General features: G+C 39.5%; 1 protein-coding gene across 4 annotated transcripts in view; it reads left to right on the top strand.

Moving 5' to 3' along the window:
- Arhgef9 (Cdc42 guanine nucleotide exchange factor 9) overlaps positions 1 to 19257 on the top strand; it is a 299679-nt gene that overhangs the window by 155951 nt on the left and 124471 nt on the right. The window lies entirely within an intron of this gene.

Here is a 19257-nt window from a genome sequence, read left to right on the forward strand (position 1 = left end):
TTAGGAGTCCCTGCTCTCCCGCCTGCCCAGGAGAGCCCCCTCCCCTCCCCCATCCGCATTTGTGCCACCTTTGAAAATTGGGGTGGGGTGAGGTGGGGGCTAGATGGGATATTCAGGAGCATACCAGGGGTCACCTGGGAGACTAGAGAGGCAAAGGGCGGGCATGGGACTCTCTGGGAGCAGTACAGCTAACAGGAGGCAGGCAAGCTGGCACAGGGTTTGGGGAAGCAATCACAAAGCTTAGGATTGTGGAGGGAGCCATATGGGAAAACTGCATAGTTCCTTATCTAGGCAGTATATACCCCTTGTCTTTAGCTAGCCCCATAGCTGTGAGGGCCACAGAGTCCCCCTAAGGGAAATAACCTTTCCTTACCTTGTCTGGGGGTCATCCTGTCCATACTTAGGGCTCTTTCAGAAACATAGAGGAACCCCCCTCAATCCTGGTAATAAATCTGCATTACATTCAGCTAACAGACTCCCCCTCCTAAGGAGTGCATGCTGTGTGCTTGTGTGTGTCTGTGTGTTCAGTATCCTCTACTAACAGTTTATTTCATGCCATGGTACTCCCTTCTCTACCTGAAGACCTTGAAATGACTTCCCTTTGCAGAGAGGAAATGTTGCCTGCTTTTCTCATTCAAAAAAAAAGGGTAGCTCAAGCTGATCAGGGGAGGTCTGGAAAGTGAGAGATGATGATGACTTTGTGATCAATTGCAAAGCATTGACAAGAGGGTCTTGGGTCAGCAGGCACTGTTGGCAATTTCAGCCCACACTTCTGCACCGCCACCCACAACCAGCCTCTGAAGCAAAGTAGCCTGAAGCAATTGGGAAAAATTTGACATTCAACTCCTTTTTTTGTTGTTCCCATTCTACATGTGAAGAGGGAATCTGGTGTGGGCTAAGACTACATTCAAAGGAACTCCCCACCCTTATGGTTTTCCGAGAGTCTCTATTTCAGTACTTAAAGGTAGCCAGATTATATGCTTAGATACAAGGACTTCAAAAGACCCTTCTTTCCAGACCTCTTTCTTTCCCTGATGTCCCTTTGGGGTCACATCAAATGTCTGTAGAATTGGAAAAAAGCAGACAAAGATCCTATATTGCTTGAGGTCAGCTGAGATCCAAAGAGAGTGGCACAGATTTTCTCAAGGCCACAAACTCTTTGGGGACAAATCTGTCTAGCACCTGAGTCTCCTGATTCTCCCTCACTGTCCTTCCAGTGATCCACAGAATCATCTGTTCAAATGGTGTGTGCTGCTCAGAGGCAGAAAGGCACCAAGAACCATGATCTTGAAAAAGGACCTTCCTGCGTATGAATAAACACTGTAAAATTTCCCTGAAAACCCCTCTACCGGTTCTGGCTTTTTTTTGGTGTCTGGGTCTGGGTGGGATTTCCATCCCCTTCCAAATCTACTGCCTATTGACAATAGATTAAATTAATGGAGACATTTGAAGTTTTGTCAATTGTGCATGAGAGAGAAGCAAGTGATTGATATCTTGTGAAGACTATGTAATTAAAGATAGTTTGATGATGAAAAATTCACTTTAATATTTTTGATGACCAAAGCAGTGAATATTATATGATGAAAGTATTTGCTTAGCCACTTGCACAATTCAAGGGACAGTAGTAATGAGCTTTGTTGGGGAGGCAGGCAAGAAGTCTCTAGACTTGGCCCCATATATTTACAGCTCAATAATAATCTTTTGCACTTCAGATTTCTCACTTTTAGATAGAACTCTTAATAATCTGCAACATGCCTTCTAGGTCTGAGATTCCTAGGACTAAATAAATATTGAATATCAGTTAAATAGTGGCTAATGAAAACAGGGAGTGTACAGCTAGCTACCACTTGATAATATGGCTAGTCAAAATATCTTAGCTCCATGTTCTTTCTAGCATTGACATTTCTTTTGAGAACAGTTGGCAAGTATAACTTATTTCAAGTGTTTCCATGCAACTCATGTCCCTTGAACATAAAACATTGTTGAAGATTTTGCAGTATGCTATCTGTCTCAGTACATAGAGAAGGTTAAACTGAGTTTAAATTGGGTGAAGAATTGTGGCATATGCTGGGAATGTGGCTTAGTGATAGAGTGCTTGACTAGCATGCACAAAGCCCTGGGTTTCATTCCTCAGTACCACATAAACAGAAAAAATAAACCTGAAATTCAGTTGTGGCTCAAGTGGTAGAGTGCTAGCCCTGAGAAAGCTCAAGGACAATGCCCAGGACCTGAGTTCAAGCCTGACGACGGGCAACAAAAAGAATTGTACCATATATTTATTTATAGTTTTTGCCTGCAATGTTACTCTGCACTGAGGTATGGAGTCGGGCTGCAGTGAAAAGAATATTCTCAGAGTGACAAGTCTGAAGTTGTGGGTTTGGCTTCCATATTTTTCAGTTCCAAGTTGCTTTTTTGCAGGCTTTGTTTGAGCCTTTTGTCAAGTTTGTTTTACACTTAGTATTCACAACCATTAAATGGGGATAATTTTATAGATGCTACTGAGAATATTGATACTTTTTTTTAAAGAGCAACCGTGAATTGTCATTGATGCGGTTGCAAAGCAAACTCAAGTGACAAAAACAAATTCCTCACTCTTGGGGAAGGAGGTCACTAAATAATCACACAAACAAATGTCAGCATATTCTAAGCACTAAGGAAAAAATGGTAAGAAAATGGAGAGAGAGCAATCATGATTATATATGACATCAGTAAAAGCTTCTCTGGTTAGGTGAAATTTGAAGAGTAAGGGAAATAAAAGAATACAACTCCACAAGTATGTTTAGAAGAACAGGATTTTAGACATAAGGAATGCCCTCAAAGAACACAGGTAGGAAAATGGTAGATGAGACAAGAGAGAAAATAAACCAATGTTTTAGGATAGCTTCTGTGACTGAGATGTAAAGACATTGGAAGGTTTTAAATACATGAGGAATATGATCTGACTTAAAAGTGAGCAAGAGAATAGATTATAGTGGGGTAAAAGCAAGAATTATAAAGATCGTAAAATAGCCCATATTTGGGGCCAGGAGTTTGGCCTACTTGTAAGTGCTTGCCTAGCATGCATGAAGACCCAGGTTCGATTCCTCGGTACCACATACATAGAAAAGCCAGAAGTAGTGCTGTAGCTCAAGTGGTAGAGCACTAGTCTTGAGGAAGGACATTGTTCAGGCCCTGAGTTCAAGCACCAGGACTGGCCAAAGTAGTCCAGATTAAAGTCTAGGTGTTGGTTCAAGTGGCATAGTACCAACCTAGCAAAAACAAGCCCAGAGTTCATATCCAAGTACTGTAAACAAACACATAAAACAATTCCAGCTAGAGATATGATAATGGCTTGGAAAATGGTAGTGAAGGGGCTGTACCCAGCATTATTTGTAGATTATTTGTGTTCTTATTTTCTTATCACCTATTTGGACCCTCAGGTAGCCGAGAGTTGTTTAGAAAGGCAAAAGAATGTTTATGTGCATGAAAGGGCAGTTTATATAAAAGTCTATTGTTGAATGATCTGTTTTGCTCTCCTGAATCCTGTTGAGGCTAATTGATGGTTGTTTCTATGTAAATTACTTTCTTGCTTTCTAGGATTCTCAGTAGTACTTTAGAGATGTAGTATACCTGGCATATATGGTGCCCAGAATAAGTACTTTTTAAATATCTTTCACATAACTAATTTATTTTAGTAGTGGTCATCACTGTTTATTTAGTTGGCTTGCTCTTTAATTACATTTAATTTACATGACATTTAATGAAAAAAAAGAAAATTTCCTATTTTAAAAGAAATCTGGAGCTGGGTGCAGTGGCTCACACCTGTAATTCTAGCTACTCAAGAGGCTGAGATCTGAGGATCAAGGTTCAAAACCAGCCCAGGCACAAAAGGACCTGAGACTCTTATCTCCAGTTAATCTCTAGAAAATGGGAAGTTGGGCTTGGCTCAAGGGTAGGGTGGTAGCCTTGAGCTGAAGAGCTCAGGGACAGCGCCCAGGTGGAATTCAAGCCCCATGACCCACAAAAAAATATGAAAAAATCCAGATTTAGAAACACTAAAATGCCACTCAGTTATCAAAATACTACACCTTGAAGTTCATACTGTCTTACAACTTTAGATTTTAAGCACAAGTAAAAAAAATCTGCAGAATTGTCATGGTCTGTTTCTTCATCTTTATAATCACCTTGTAGTACTGTTTCCTTAAAAGTATTTATTTAAATATTGAAACATATCATTCCAGAGATGTGCCAGTATCACTGTGAATGATTTGGAACCTTTACAATGTGAAAAAATCAAGTGATCACATATAATTAATTTTCTGTGTGTTTGGGGCCACTGGAACAAAATACTTGATAAAACTAACTTCAAGGAGAACAGACTCCTTTAATGTAATGATTTTAGAGGTTATAATCTATGGTCAGCTGATTCTGTTATTTCCAGGCCAACGTGAAGCAGAATATCATGGTAGAAGTGTATAACAGAGCAAAGTTGCTCAGCTCATGGAAGCCAGGAAACAGAGAAAGACAAAGAAAAGGTGCCTAGAGGAGATAAAAACCTCGTACTGGCTATCAGGGATTTATGTTTGTAATCCTAACTACTCAAGTGGTAGGATCAAGGTTTGAAGCCAGCCTGGCAGAAAAGTCAGTAAGACACTTATCTTTAATTAACCAGCAAAAAAAACTGGAAGTGAATTTGTGGCTGAAGTGGTAGAGCTCCAGGCTTGAGTGAAAAAGTTAAGGGACAGTACCCAGACCCTGATCTGTAGCCCCAATACTGTCACATAAACAAGAAATAATGTAACTTCTTAGAATACACCTCTAGTGACCTATTGCCTGTACCTAGGCCCCACCTCCAAAAGTTTCCACCTCCCAATATCATTAAAATTTGAATATGTCAATAGATTAATGCATTCATTAGCACAGAACGCTCATGATTCAATTGCTTCTCAATAATAGATCCACAAGGTGAGGATTCAGGTTTCAATATGTGTGCCTTTGGGGGCTCATAACCATATAAAACCATAGCAAGCTACACTAGAGCCAGATCTGGAAGGCTTTTGAATGACATCCTCAAAAGCTTTGCCTAGTAAGGACACTTACATAGTGAAATTGAGTGACATACACAGAGGAGTTAAGAAGAGAGAAGGGATTGCATTTGTCAGTTGGAGGCAAGTTATATAGATATTACAGGAGAAAGATCTCAAATACTTTATGACTCAAACCGGTATCTCTGTATAAAATTCTTGAATAAAATGTGATTTCAAGCCAGATTAACCTGAGTCCTGACTCCACCAGTTGCTATGATAGCTAAATCAATACACCTCTTTCTTCAAAAAAAATTAAATTACTATTAAGTAGTTGTATAAAGGCATTTCAAGTGAACATGTCAGTTTATGAATACAATGCACCTTGATCACTGTTGCCCCTTTCATCATTCTCTACCACCGCTCCCAGCCCCACAATCCCTTCAAGTTTCCTAGTTCTGTTTTCTCAAATGTACATTGACTATTATAACTGTGTTTGCTCACCCTTCCTATCTCCAGTCACCTGCTATCCATCCTGTTGACCCCCCTCCAGCAACAATATATGTTCCTGCTTCCTGGTGTACATATTTTTAAACTGTAAGTTACTTGTTCCAAGGAATTACAGTATTGGGATTTTCCCCTACATATACCATACTTCAGTCAGTTTTATTGTATATATGTGTGTGTGTGTGTGTATGTGTGTGTGTGTCTGTCTGTCTGTCTGTCTGTCTGTTTATGAGACATACAGACAAACAGTCTAAATCTCTTTCAAATTCAGCATCCTTATGTATGAAATGAGGGTAATCCAAATTAGTAAAGGTTTCTCAGAGAAACAATAATATGATGGACTGATCAATAATAGGTAGTGCTATTATAAGGGTTTTGCTTGCATGATTATGGAGGCTAAGAAATCTTAAAATCAATTGTCTGCAGGCTAGAGACCCAGGGGAACCTAGGCAGCATGTGATGTAAGTTTCAGTATAAAGGCCAGGAGGATTGAAGCCTAAGATCTGCTTCAGTTCAAGTTTAAAAGCTAGAAATGACCAATATCCTTGTTCAGTCAATCACGAGTTCCCTTTTACACAGCCTTTTTGTTATATTTAGGCCTTTAATTCATTTAATAAGCCCACCCAGATGCAGGGGAGCAGTCTGCTTTACTTAGTCTATTGATTCAGAAACCCTCACAGACAAACCCAGGCTAATATACCAGATATCTGGGCACCTTGTGGCCTAAATACATTGATATATTAAAGCTCTAATAGCTTCACATGTCTTTCTAGTCTGTTGTGAGAATCACATGAATGAGCAGACAGAGACAAAAACAAAAACAAAAAACGCAAACTGTCCTATTCTGTACCTATTTGGGAAGCAATTGTTCATAACAGGCAAAGGAGACACAGATATAGCAACCATGATTAGAACCTTCCCATTACCTTGAATTACCAGATCTAACATTCCTATACACTGAATGACAAAAACCAACAGAAATTTAATTCATCCATTAAGACCAAGATTTCCTAGATTCTCTACTCAAAGAGGGACAGCACCATAACATGACAAAAAGAGTTTCTGCTTAGAATCATATTGCTTAGAATATTTTTCACATGATGGTAGCTTGGTTTGTTTTGATTTCAGTGTGTGTGTACTCGTGCGCATGTGTGTACATGCCTGTCTGGAGGAAATTTTCATTATCAATTTGATTGGATTGACAAGTTCCTTGGAGATTGACAAAGCATACTTCTAGGGTATGTCTCTGAGAGTGTTCCAAGAGATGAGTGACTAAGGAAGTAGGACTTACCCTGAATGTGGCCTGCTGCTAGCATAAGCATATTCTCTGTATGTGTGTGTGTCTCTTTCTCCTTCTCCCTCTCCTTCTTATTTCCCTCTCCTTCCCGTCTTTCCTCCCTAGATGTCATGAGGTAAGCGGCTTTTTTTTTCTACCAAATACTCCCCACTATGATGTTCCATATGACTATGGCTTAGGAATAACAGAAAAAGAAGCATAGATGGAAACTTCTAAAATTATAAACACACTACACAGGAGGTTGAGATCTGAGAATCTCGGTTCAAAGCCAGCCTGAGCACTAAAATCCATGAGACTCTTATCTCCAATTAACCACTGGAAAACTGAAAGTGATGCTGTGACTCAAGGGTAGGGTGGTAGTCTTGAGCTGAAGAGCTTAGGGACAACTCCCAGGCTCAGAGTTGAAGCCCCGTGACCACCAAAAAATTAAATTAAATAAAAATTAAAACACAATTAAAACCCTCTCCCTTTAAGTTTTTTGTCTCTTTCCTGTTTCACAGTGGCCAGGAGACTGGCCTAGTGGTAGAGTGCTTGTCTAGCATGCACAAGGACCTGAATTCGATTCCTCAGTATCATATACATAGAAAAGCTGGAAGTGGTGCTCTGGCTCAAGTGGCACAGCACTAGCCTTGAGGAAAAAGCCCAAGGACAGTGCTCAGGCCTTGAGTTTAAGCCCCAGGACTGGCAAAAAAACTGACTTACCAATAGGTGAGTTTTAGAAGGCAATTGGTAAGTGATTAGGCTGCTAAGTAATGGACATGAGACAATAAGAAGGAAGAATGTATTCAATTGCTAATAACAGGTCTTCTTGCCTCAAAGAGATATTCTGTCAAAGGGCCTGTATTGCATATAAAAGAAGTGACATTGAAGCTGAGTCAGCTGTGAAGGGATTTGGGAAAAGATCTTGACAGATTACAAGAAAAAGGAAAAAAAGGAAGAGACGTTGAGGTTTGTGAGTTGAGAGGAGGTAGCAGAAATAACATGAAAGGCCTTCACGTTGAAACTAGGGGTGCTTGGAGGATAGAAAAAAGGTCAGTGTGACTGAGAGCCAAATGGCAGGACTTGAAAGCAGGGAGTCTGGGTGGAGCTATGTTTTGTATGCATTGGCTATATTAAAAGCTCTAGAGTTAAATGGTTACTGCACAGGCTCTGGAACCAGATGTCAGGGTTCAAATTCCCACTATTCCATCACTTGTTAGCTATGTGAACTTTACCATGTTAACTAATGTTTCTGTGCCTCTGTACTATCCAAGGTGTTACTGTATAGATAGAGTTAACATGCATGGTGGTACTGGGCACATATTAAGTGTTATTTCTTTGAAATACAGTAGAAAGTATTTGAAACAGTGGCATGCTATGGCCTACTTGTCTATTTGTGATCAGAGAAGATGTTTAGAGGATTTATAGAGAATGGATTGAAGAGGATGAAAGTGAGGATAGGAGGTCCAGTTGAGATGATGTTACAGAACTAGAGGAGATGGATAATGAAAGGCAGGCAGATTGATATTTATTTTTATTTTGAAGCTAGAAACAATGGGATTTTCTGCTAGAATGACCGAGAGAGGTATATTAAACAAACAAACAAACAGTACTGGAGTGAGAATTTCTAGGTCTACCATTCAACACCTATGTAATTTGGGGCAAGTGATTTAACCTTTTTACATTTCAATTTCCTTATTAGCCAAAACCAAAATGAACAATGTTTGTATATATGTAGATGTGCATATGCATGCATACATGCATATACATGTGTGTATATGTACACATGGAAATACACATATATGCAAAGAAAGAAAAGAGAATGGATATTTAAGAAATAAATGTAATTCTGCTAGCTGGTTGCCTTTAAACTCTGACTTAAGACCAAAAGAAGAATTATAATGTAAGTTTAAAAGCAGTCAACTAGCAAAATTTATTTTTGCCCAAGGAATATCAGTTTTTAATCCATTAACATCTTCAACTGATATTCTAGTTTTCAATTAATTGAATGAAGCCTGCCTACATTATGAAGAATAATCTTTCCTCAGAGTTCATCCATTTCAGTGTAGATCTCAGGCTAGGGTTGTAGCTTAGTGGTATAGCACAAGACAAGGCTCTGAGGTCATTTCACAGAACAGGAAGGAGGGAAGGAAGGAAAGAAAGAAGGAAGGAAGGAAGGAAGGATGGAAACAAGAAAGAAAGAAAGAAAGAAAGAAAGAAAGAAAGAAAGAAAGAAAGAAAGAAAGAAAGAAGAAAGACAGACAGACAGAGAGGGAGGGAGGGAAGGAGAGAGTGAGGGAAGGGGAGATAGAAAGAAAGAGAAATAGAAAAAAGTAGAGAGAAAGAAGGGCTAGAATAAAGAAGGAAGGAGGGAAGGTAGGGACAGTGGGAGGGAGGAAGGGAAATGGAGAGAGAAACAGAAAAAGAAAGAAAGGGAGAGACAGAAAGAAAGAAGGAAAGAAAGAAAGAAAGAAAAGAAAAAAAAGAAAGTGAGAAAGAAAGGAAAGAAAAGAAGAAATAAAAAGGAAAGAAACTGATTTAAATATAAATGTCATCCATAGGACTATTCAGAATGTCTGGCCAAGTAACTAGGTATCAACCTAATTGACATAAATTAAACTTCACATCTTTTCTATGAAACTAGAATCATGAAAATAGCTGATCATTAGTATTATTGTTGTAAGGATAAAATAACATAATTTATGTAAAACACTTTGTGTGATATCTTACAAAAAGAATACTATTTCAGTATCATCATCATCATCCTCATCACCATCATCATCATTCCTCATATTTGTTTGACACTTTGCATTTTTCAGAGCCCCTTCACATACACAAGTTCATGTAATCTTTACAACAACAGTATTCCTACTTTAAATTTGGAGAAAAGAAGTGGTGAAGTGCCTTGTCCATATGAATTCCAAATCTAGGACGGAAGGTGTATAATTTCATGTACTTCCATGAACTTATCTATCCCCACCTGCCATGAACGGATGTTTTATCTACCCTTTTTCATTGCACTGGTACTAATAATGTAAATGCAGTATGGATGGGATTGGGAAAGTAAGAGGAGAACAATAGAAGGAGTGACATTAATGAAGATGCATTGGACTCATAATCTGACTTGAACGGAAACCCTTTGAGTGAATAGAGTGAAAAATAATAATGAATTAGATCTTGAAAATAATAGCTTATATTTGCTGAGTAAAAATTTATTTGGTGCCAGTGACTATTCTAAGTGTTCCATATGTCTACTTAAACTTCCCAACAGCCCTATCAACAGACAAAATTCTCCAATTGAGGAAAATGAATGCTAGGTAGGAGTGTAGAATAGAGAGACTCTAAGGCCATGGGCTGAGAAAATGCAAAACACTTTTTATTTCCTTCCTCTCCCCCTCTCCAATTTGCTTTCTAGAAAGGGCAAAAAACTCATGAAAGTCCTATAGCAAGGAATTAGAGATTACTTTTGCTTAAAATACTAACTTTTCACTTGGGCTTGCAAATGCTATGAGTGGCGAACTAACAGAAGGACAAAAATTTGACACGTCTGCCTTCATTTTGTATTGGTCCCTTTATTCTGAGTCATTCTCTTCTGCAATGACATTGGATTCTAGGAACAACATGTTTAATAAATAAACATCTTGTGACAAGAGTCAAATCCACCTGCCTCCCAGCCAGCAATGCTTTTTTTTTTTAAGTCCAAGCAATGCCCTGCTTGACCAATTCTGAGATGGTAATGTAGCACATCATAATTTAACCAAGTGGATGAACTGCGCATTATTCTTATCTCATTCTGTCTCTCCCTATGAAATCTGGGAGACCGTGTTAGTAACTCCAAAAGATAGGCATGAATTGTTTGATCTCTGCCTTCCAATACGACTATATTTTGTAAATGACTTCCCTGTCTTTCCACCATTACATTTTTATTTGTGGAGTGAGTGTCTGGGGCTTGTTTGTCTTTACAACAACCCTTCCCATCACAGGCCTCTTGCCCAGGATTCTGGTAAAAAATGTTTTGAGCATTTTATGAGACAAATGTCTCATGGATTTGTAAAGACAATGAGGACTGAAAGAAAATTTGTGTGTGTGGCGGTACTAAGCTTAAGCTATAGGCCTGGGTATTGTATTTGAGCTTTTTCACTGAAGGCTAGTGCTCTACCACGTGAGCCATAGCTCCATTTCTGGCTTTTTGGTGGTTAGTTAAGAGTCTCACCAACTTTCCTGCCTAGGCTGGCTTTGAACCAAGACCTTTAGAACCAAATGGACACAGCTCAGAATGACTTCTGAATACACAGCAGGCAGGATGTAAATGTTAGTGGAAGGAATGAGTGGGGTTAAACTCTAGGTCACCTGTAACCACCAATCCTGTAGAGGAATTTGTGACAAATATTTCTTTTTGCCCAAGCAAAGTGCCATTGAAACAGGCAGATAGGCTGGAACAAGAAGCCTAAGCCCTCTGGATGCCACTTTATTTCATTCATATGCAAAATGTGGATTTTTTTCTTTCACTTTTATATATGCAACTATATATTCTTTGGCAATACTTACTGAGCTCCTGCTATATAGGAGGTACTGTTCTAAGAACTGAACTATGAAGGAAAGAGAAAGAAGTCTTTTCCTTACGGAACAGATATTCTAGTAGAAAAGACAAGTGCTGAGAAAATAATTGAATAAAAATGTAAAGACAATTAACCAGCAAAAAGCCAGAAGTAAAAGTATGATTCAGGCTGGGCGTGGTGGCTCACTCCTGTAATCCTAGTTACTCAGGAGGCTGAGATCTGAGGATCAGGGTTCAAAGCCAACCCATGAACAAAAGAACCTGAGACTCTTATCTCAAATTAACCTATAGAAAAAGGGAATGGTAGGGTGGTAGCCTTGAGCTGAAGAGCTCAGGAACAGTGTCTAGGCCCAGAGTTCAAGCACCACGACTGGCAAAAAAAAGTGTGGTTCAGTTCTTAGAGTGACTACTTTAAGTCGGTAAAGGAGAGTGCACAGGCCTTGAGTTGAAGCTCCAATACTGGCACACACAAAAAAAGTAGTATGTGAACTTTAAAAATGATAACAACGTACAGCAGAGAAAAAGGGTAAAGAGTATGTTTGTGAGTGGTTAAAATTTTAGATTCCTTATTCCTGCTGTACTTCCCACAAGACTTACAAGAGGTTTATATGCAATCAAAGGCCACCGAATTTAGGATGCTGTGAGGTTCTATTTTAAAATGTAAGGTGCAGCTAGTTACTCTTGGAAGAGAGCTTTCTTTAGATTATTTGCAATTCCATGTTTCATTATCAGTATGGAAAAGCATTGTGTTCATTACTTTTACATAATTATGAGAAAACATTTGACATAAACAAGGGAGGAAAGATTTGTTTTCAGAGATTTTAGTTGTTCATCCTTGGCTCCACTGATTCTGGGCCTGTGGTGAGCAAAACGTTGTGGCAGATGAAGCATGTTGTTCCTCTTATGGTGGACAGGAAGCAGAAAAAGATTATGGACCACATAAAAACTTCAAAGCAATCACCTGCTTTCTACAGGTAGGCCACACCTCCTAAAGTTTCTATCTATATTATCTCTCAAAAGCACCATTATCAGCTGGGTATTGTTGGCTCCTGCCTGTAATCTTAGCTACTGTGGAGGATAAGATCTGAGTATCAAGATTCAAAGTCAACCTAGGCAGGAAAGTCTATGAGACTCTAATCTCCAATTAAGAAGCAAATAGCCAGAAGTAGAGATGTGATTCAAGTGGTAGAGTGCTAGCCTTAAGTACAAAATCCAAAGAAGAATGTCTAGTCTCTGAGTTCAAGCTCCAGTATTGGCACATACACACATGTGCACACAGACATATAAACACACACACACACACACACACACACACACACACACACACACACATTAGCCATCTTTGGCTGGGGAACATATATGAGATTATAGTGACATTTCATATTCAAATTAACTAGCATCAAGAACTCTGGTCTGAAATATGGGAATGTTTGGTTCTGAGACTGGCCCTGTTGTGTGCTTGTCTCTTACAATGTCAATTGTATACAACTATACACATTCTAAAACATATTTCCCAGAATTGAGACTTCTAGCTCATAATCCTTTACTTTTTCCACTCTTATGAAATAGTGAGAATCATAGTAATCATTTTCCTACCTTCTCAGGTAAAACATGAGAACCATGTAGGCAGAAGATGTGGCTCAAATAGCAAAGCCCTGAGTTCAAATCCCAGTTTGACTAAAATTAATTTAAAACATAAATGAGAATGATGAAACAACCCCACTACTCTGTTTCAAACACCTTGTTTTAATGTGAGCATCAAACCAGAAATTGTTATGAAATGAACTCACGGGACATAAAGTGAAACTGGAAGGGCTAATTGCTAGGATCCGAAAAACCGATGCTTCTACTTAAGTGAATTGTTTGTTTGTTGTTTTACCCCTTTGTCAAATGGGTGTATGTGTGGACAAGGGAGAATGAAATTTCTGTACTGGTGCTATTTCCTTTCCTCTTTTGGGAAACAGCTGAGGGAAGAGGGGGCAGCACCTCCCAGAAATAGGAACAGTCACACAGAAACACTTGGCATCTGCTGATGAAGTGGGAACCACTGTTGTACAGCCCCTTTTGGCCACTCTGCTTTTGGGAGGTGAGAACTAAGTCTATTTTCTTGACTATATGTAATTATCTCATCATCTTAAATACTGTAGTAGGAATGGAGAGCCTTAGGATAGGTAAAAATCTTCATTAACTACCCTTCCACCCCCTACTAGGGCAAGTTTTCTCATTCTAACTGACCTTCTTATTTTCCATAAATAATTTCAAATCCATTATGTCACCATCTCTTTGGCAAGTATTTGATCTGCTTACTTCATGGCAGCTAGGAATGAGGTAGGGGGAGAGAGAGGGAGAGAGAGAGAGAGAGAGCAGGAGGAAGGGACAGAGAGAGAAATGGAGACAACCAAAGAGACAGAGATACACACATACAGGGAATGCCTGTTCTAGCAAGCTTCATTCTATTTATAGACCAGAAAACTGAGGCTCAGTGTGTATATATGATTTGCCTAAAGTTAGGCATAGAGACTTTATTCAAATCTTCAAACAATGCTACTTATTAGCATTTACTGAGAATCATGATGTGCCAGGCATTGTTCTAAGTGCACTCATTAAACTCTTATGAACAACAGTATTAGTCTTCTTACATTTACAGACGAAGAACCTAGATGACTAAAGATATCAGTTTTGATTAGGATGAAGAGCTGAAAGAATACCAGGAATTCTATTATTTTCTTCATTTTAAAGATAAGGAAAAATGTTGGGGGCTGGTGGCTCATGCCTGTAATCCTAGCTAATCAGGAAGCTGAGATGTGAGGACTGTGGTGTCGACTCAGGCAGGAAAGCCCTTGAGACTCTTATCTCCAATTAACCACCCACCAGAAAGCCAGAAATGACACTGTGACTCAAAGTGGTAGAGCACTAGCCTTGAGCAAAGAACTTAGGTACAGTGCCCAGACGCCTAGTTCAAGCCCCACTACTGACTAAAGAAAAAGATAAGAAAAAATGAGTGACGGGTTTAAATAAGTTGCTCAAGGTCACATAAGTAGCAATGCATAGCGCTAAGCTTTGGTACCAGGAATCAAATGCAGGGCTTCGTACATGATAGACAAGCACTCTACCACTAGGCCACCCTCCCGGCTCTCCCGGCTCTACAATCTACAATCTTAAACATCAGTTCAGCTGGGTGTTGGAAGCTCATGCCTGTAATCACAGCTACTCAGGAGGCTGAGATCTGAAGATTGCTGTTCAAAGCCAGCCTAGGAACCAAAGTCCATGAGATTCTTATCTCCCATTACCCACCCGAAAACTGGAGGTGCTACTGTGGCTCAGGGGGTAGAACACTAGTCTTTAGCTGAAGAGCTTAGGCACAGCTCCCAGGCCCAGAGTTCAAGCCCCATGAGTGACAAAAAAAAGAAAGAAAGAAAAAAATCAATATACATGGATTCTAAGACTTTTTCATACCTTGGCTAAGTGAAGGGAAGCATCAGGTAAACTTACTAAATTCATAAAGCAGACTTAAACATTTTTAATGCTAGTACTGGGGCTTTGAACTCAAGGACTCATGCTTTGGCTTTTTCATTCAAAATTAGTGCTCTACCACATGAAATATACCTCTGCTTCTGGGTTTTTGCTGGTTAATTGCAGATAAGAGTCTCATGGACTTTTCTGCCCACACTAGCTTTGAACCTCAATCCTCAGATCTTAGTGTTCTAGGTAACTAGGATTATAGACATGAGCCACCATTCCTGGCAAGCTTGAACTCAGGGCCTAGGCACTGTCCTTAGACACTATTGCTCAAGGCTGTCGCTCTGCAACTTGAGTCACAGCACCACGTCCTGCTTTCTTCTGTATATGTGGTACTGAGTAATCAAACCCAGGGCTTAGGGCATGCTAGGCAAGCACTCTACCACCAGGCCACACTCCCGGTCCCACATTTAATATTTTAAGGTTAACTTCTAAATAGAAAATAAGTTTGTATGGTAAAACAAAATAAAACTGTAATATATATATATATATATAAAAAACTTTTTATGTAATCTTAGAGAGTTTTAAAATCAAGTAGTAGTACATTTTATCTCTTCTTTGTGTGTGTGTGTGTATGTAACAGTCCTGGCCCTGAACTTTTTCTACTCATGGCTAGCACTCTACCATTCACCAGCTCCTTTTCTGGCCTTTTGGTGGTTAGTTGGAGCTAACAGTATCATGGACTTTCTTGCCCAGGCTGGCTTCAGATCTCAGCTCCCTGAGTAGCTAGGATTACTAGTATGAGCCACCAGCATCTGACATCTTTTTTTTTTGCCAGTCCTGGGCTTGAGCTCAGGGCCTGAGCACTGTCCTTGGACTTTCTCAAGGCTAGAGCTCTACTTCTTGAGCCTCAGCACCACTTCCGGCTTTTTTCTATGTATGTGGTACCAAGGAATCGAACCCAGGTCTTTGTGCACGCTAGGCAAGCACTTTAACCACTAGGCCAAACTCCCGGCCCTGATCTGGCATCTTTTTAAAACTCAAATTGCACATCATGAATATTATTCTGCATCATACCTCACACTGAGATTTGTTTTCCAGTCTGCAGAGAAGTTTTAGCAGTCTTAGCTAGTCCCTCATGAATTTCTAGAAATAAATCACCTTTATGTCCTGTATACTTCTATGTACAAAGCTTTGGTGGTTTCCAGACCTTTTGTAATACCTTAACTCGAAGGATTATCACTGTACTATCTTAGATTTCTGTAGAAAGTTCAGTTTCTCAAAGTCAGTTTCTTAGTCTTCCTTGGATTGGACGCATATCTAGCTTCTTACAAACTCTCAAGCTGAACAAATGCTATTCCTATTATAATTTTAATGCATTCAATCTCATTTGCCTACCTACCTTATGCACCTACGAGTTTAGCTACGTATACTTGTTAAGCATCTCTTGTTAGAAAAACTCCATGCTTAACTTGATGATGAATATTTAAGTGTCCTAATTGTCCAGGGGTTTACAGTTGAAATGAAGCCTATAAATAAATAAAACATGGGCATGAAGGTTGGAGGAGTAGCTGCCTAAATAGATCTGAGGTCTTAGAATGGAACTATCTACAATATTAGGCTTCTAAACTAAACACTAGATCTTGGTAACTGGCAGAAAGTATTCACTTCCCATTCCAGTCTTGAACTGGTATGTGATTGAGTTTGGCTGCCCCATAAAGAACCCTAAGCCTGAAAGAAACCATTGTAATAGCTCTGTGGGGGCTTTTAGACCCTTGCTAATTCTTTTCCAACCACAGCTTTCTCTACCCTGAGAAGAGACAGATGGTCTGGCCCACTAGCTTGTTTGAAATAGAACTGAAATTGGCCCGAAATAAATGAAATAGGCCTGAAATAGATCTAAGCAAAGGAACAAGAGGAAACTGCTGCTTCTGTGTATTTATTCCAATGTTTATTCAGTCCCTGTGGCCACAGGAGGGCGATATACGCAATGTTTCCTGAGGGATGGCTGGTGGGTGGTAATTTAGAGCAGTTGTCTGATCTAACAAGGAACAGAAAGAGAAGAGGTCCTGTAATCCTTAGCCTGTAATCTGGACTGTTTAGTCCTTTTTTTTGGCCAGTCCTGGGCTTAGCCTCAGGGCCTGAGCACTGTCCTGGGGTTTTTCTCAAGGCTAGAGCTCTACCACTTGAACCACAGCACCACTTCTGGCTTTTTTCTATGTATTTGGTTCCGAGGAATCGAACCTGGGTCTTTGTGCATGCTAGGCAAGCACTCTTACCACTAGGCCAAACTCCTGGCCCCTTTTTTTAGTACCTTTTGGAGTAGTTCTTACTAACCCAGACCCTTGGCATGTACGTTACAGCAAAGGATGGTATTCAGAAAGTACAACAGAAAGTTGAGAGAAGATTCTTTTTCCACTCTTGAACAGGAAATTCTATTGTTTACTCTGTCATAATTAGCAGTTTTGTTATCTGATTATGCCCAGGACACATTCTTTTGTCATTCGTATTATGTGAATCATTGCTTGTCTCCTCTGCTAAACTTTTCAGCTCCCTGAGAGCCTCTCTGTGTCTCCTAGTTCTAGTCCTCAGGAAGCTGAGTCTCTTATATTGGGCTAGCATGTGCCAGCTTGGTTACATAAATGACCAAGACAATAAACAAACAGGATTAAGTTCATCTGTAGACTGCCTTTGGCAAGTGCCCTAATAGGGTAGCTAGGGAGAGAGTTCAATGGCAAATGAGCAAGTAGCAAAGTGAGGGGGTACTGGACAGAATGCAAGTCCTTGCTTGGGAGTGCTTCTCGGTAGAAGCAAGTCTTTGGGAGCTATTTTAAAGAAGAGAAGCAAAGGATACTCAAAAGTTGCTTTTCCATGCAACAAAGCAAGGATTTCAGATCTGAGATTCAGATTTGAGGAATGCCACACATTGGAACCCAAGTCACAACATTGAAACTTATTCCTATGATCCAGGACATATCTTATCATATGTTATAGAAATATGAGACACATGTCATTTAGGGACATTTCTATAGCATTGTGTTTAAGAAAAAAAGGCTTTGGAGCCAGATTGGGCTTACCTATGGATTCTACTCACTCTGCCTTAGTTTTCTCATCTGAAGAATAAGAGAAACACTAGTATATTAACTATGAAATAATTAATATGCTTAGAGGACTTGGAACAATGCTCATCCTTTGCTAAGAATTCAATATTTAAGCTAGGAATGATGGCTCACGCCTGTAATCCTAGCTACACAGGAGGCTGAGATCTGAGGGTTGTGGTTCAAAGCCAGCCCAGGCACTAAAGTCTGAGAGACTCTTATCTCCAATTAACCACTAGAAAACTGGAAATGATTCTGTGGCTCAAGGATAGGGTAGTAGCCTTCAGCTGAAGAGCTCATGTACAGTGCCCTGGCACAGAGTTCAAGCCCCATGATAGGGGAAAATGAATTTAATGTTTACAGCTTTTGTAATCTACTGTTGAACTGCCTTTGTGTACTGAGAAATAGTGTAAATTTGGGAGTAGTTCTATTCTGAGCCTTCTCTTGGAATGATTACTTTATCATCTGTCTGTGGTGGTAACAGCAACAGTGATAACATCTGGCACATAGAAATGGAAGAACTTTCTGTCAACTGAGATTGTCTCAAAGATCAAATCGTTTGCTTGGGATGGAGAAATCTTCTCATCATCATGGCCCATGGAGCTAAGATTAAATGACCACAAAACTGTAGAAGGGATTGTAGATGTTGTACTGAATGTAATTGATTTTGTGATACAATAAGAGATTCTTTGATACCTTGACACTTGTCAGAAGAAGGGATAGATTGGAGGTAAGGGTTTATCCATTGAAAATTGGGAAGACGCTGCTTTTATTTTAGTTTTAGTTTTAGTGTAAACATATGAGAGCAGTTGAATGGGCACTTGGAAAACTAAACACATGCAAACTTGTATATGGTAAAATATTGAGAAATCTCTCAAAAGTATATTTTTGTGTGTGTACCAATTCTGGGGCTTGAACACGGGGCAGTGCTTAGATTTTTTTGCTCAAAGCTGGTGCCCTACCACTTGATCCACAAGTCTACTTCTAGGTTTTTGTAGTTTTTTTGCTGGTTTATTGGTGATAAGAATTTCATGGACTTTACTGCCAGAGATACCTTCAGATTATAATGCTCAGATCTCAGTCTCGTGAGTAGTTAGAATTACAGGTATGAGCCACCAGTGTCCATCTCAGAAAAGTACTTTGAAAGCTCTAAATGGAAGGATTTGCGGTTCCTAATCTGTCAACAATAATCATGAACAAATTGTTTCTCTCCTTTGGGAACTCAGAATAAGAAAGCTTAGATTTTCTTTGTGGTAACATAAGGTTGTTTCTTCTCTGGTTGGAGGATATTATTCTTTGAGTAGAGACAATTCATGCATCGCATTTTTTGTAGCACCTGCTATCAGGCATTGTGCT

This window comes from Megascapheus bottae, chromosome X (assembly GCF_031878675.1).
Source record: "Megascapheus bottae isolate mThoBot1 chromosome X, mThoBot2.hap1, whole genome shotgun sequence".
Lineage (NCBI taxonomy): Eukaryota > Metazoa > Chordata > Mammalia > Rodentia > Geomyidae > Megascapheus > Megascapheus bottae.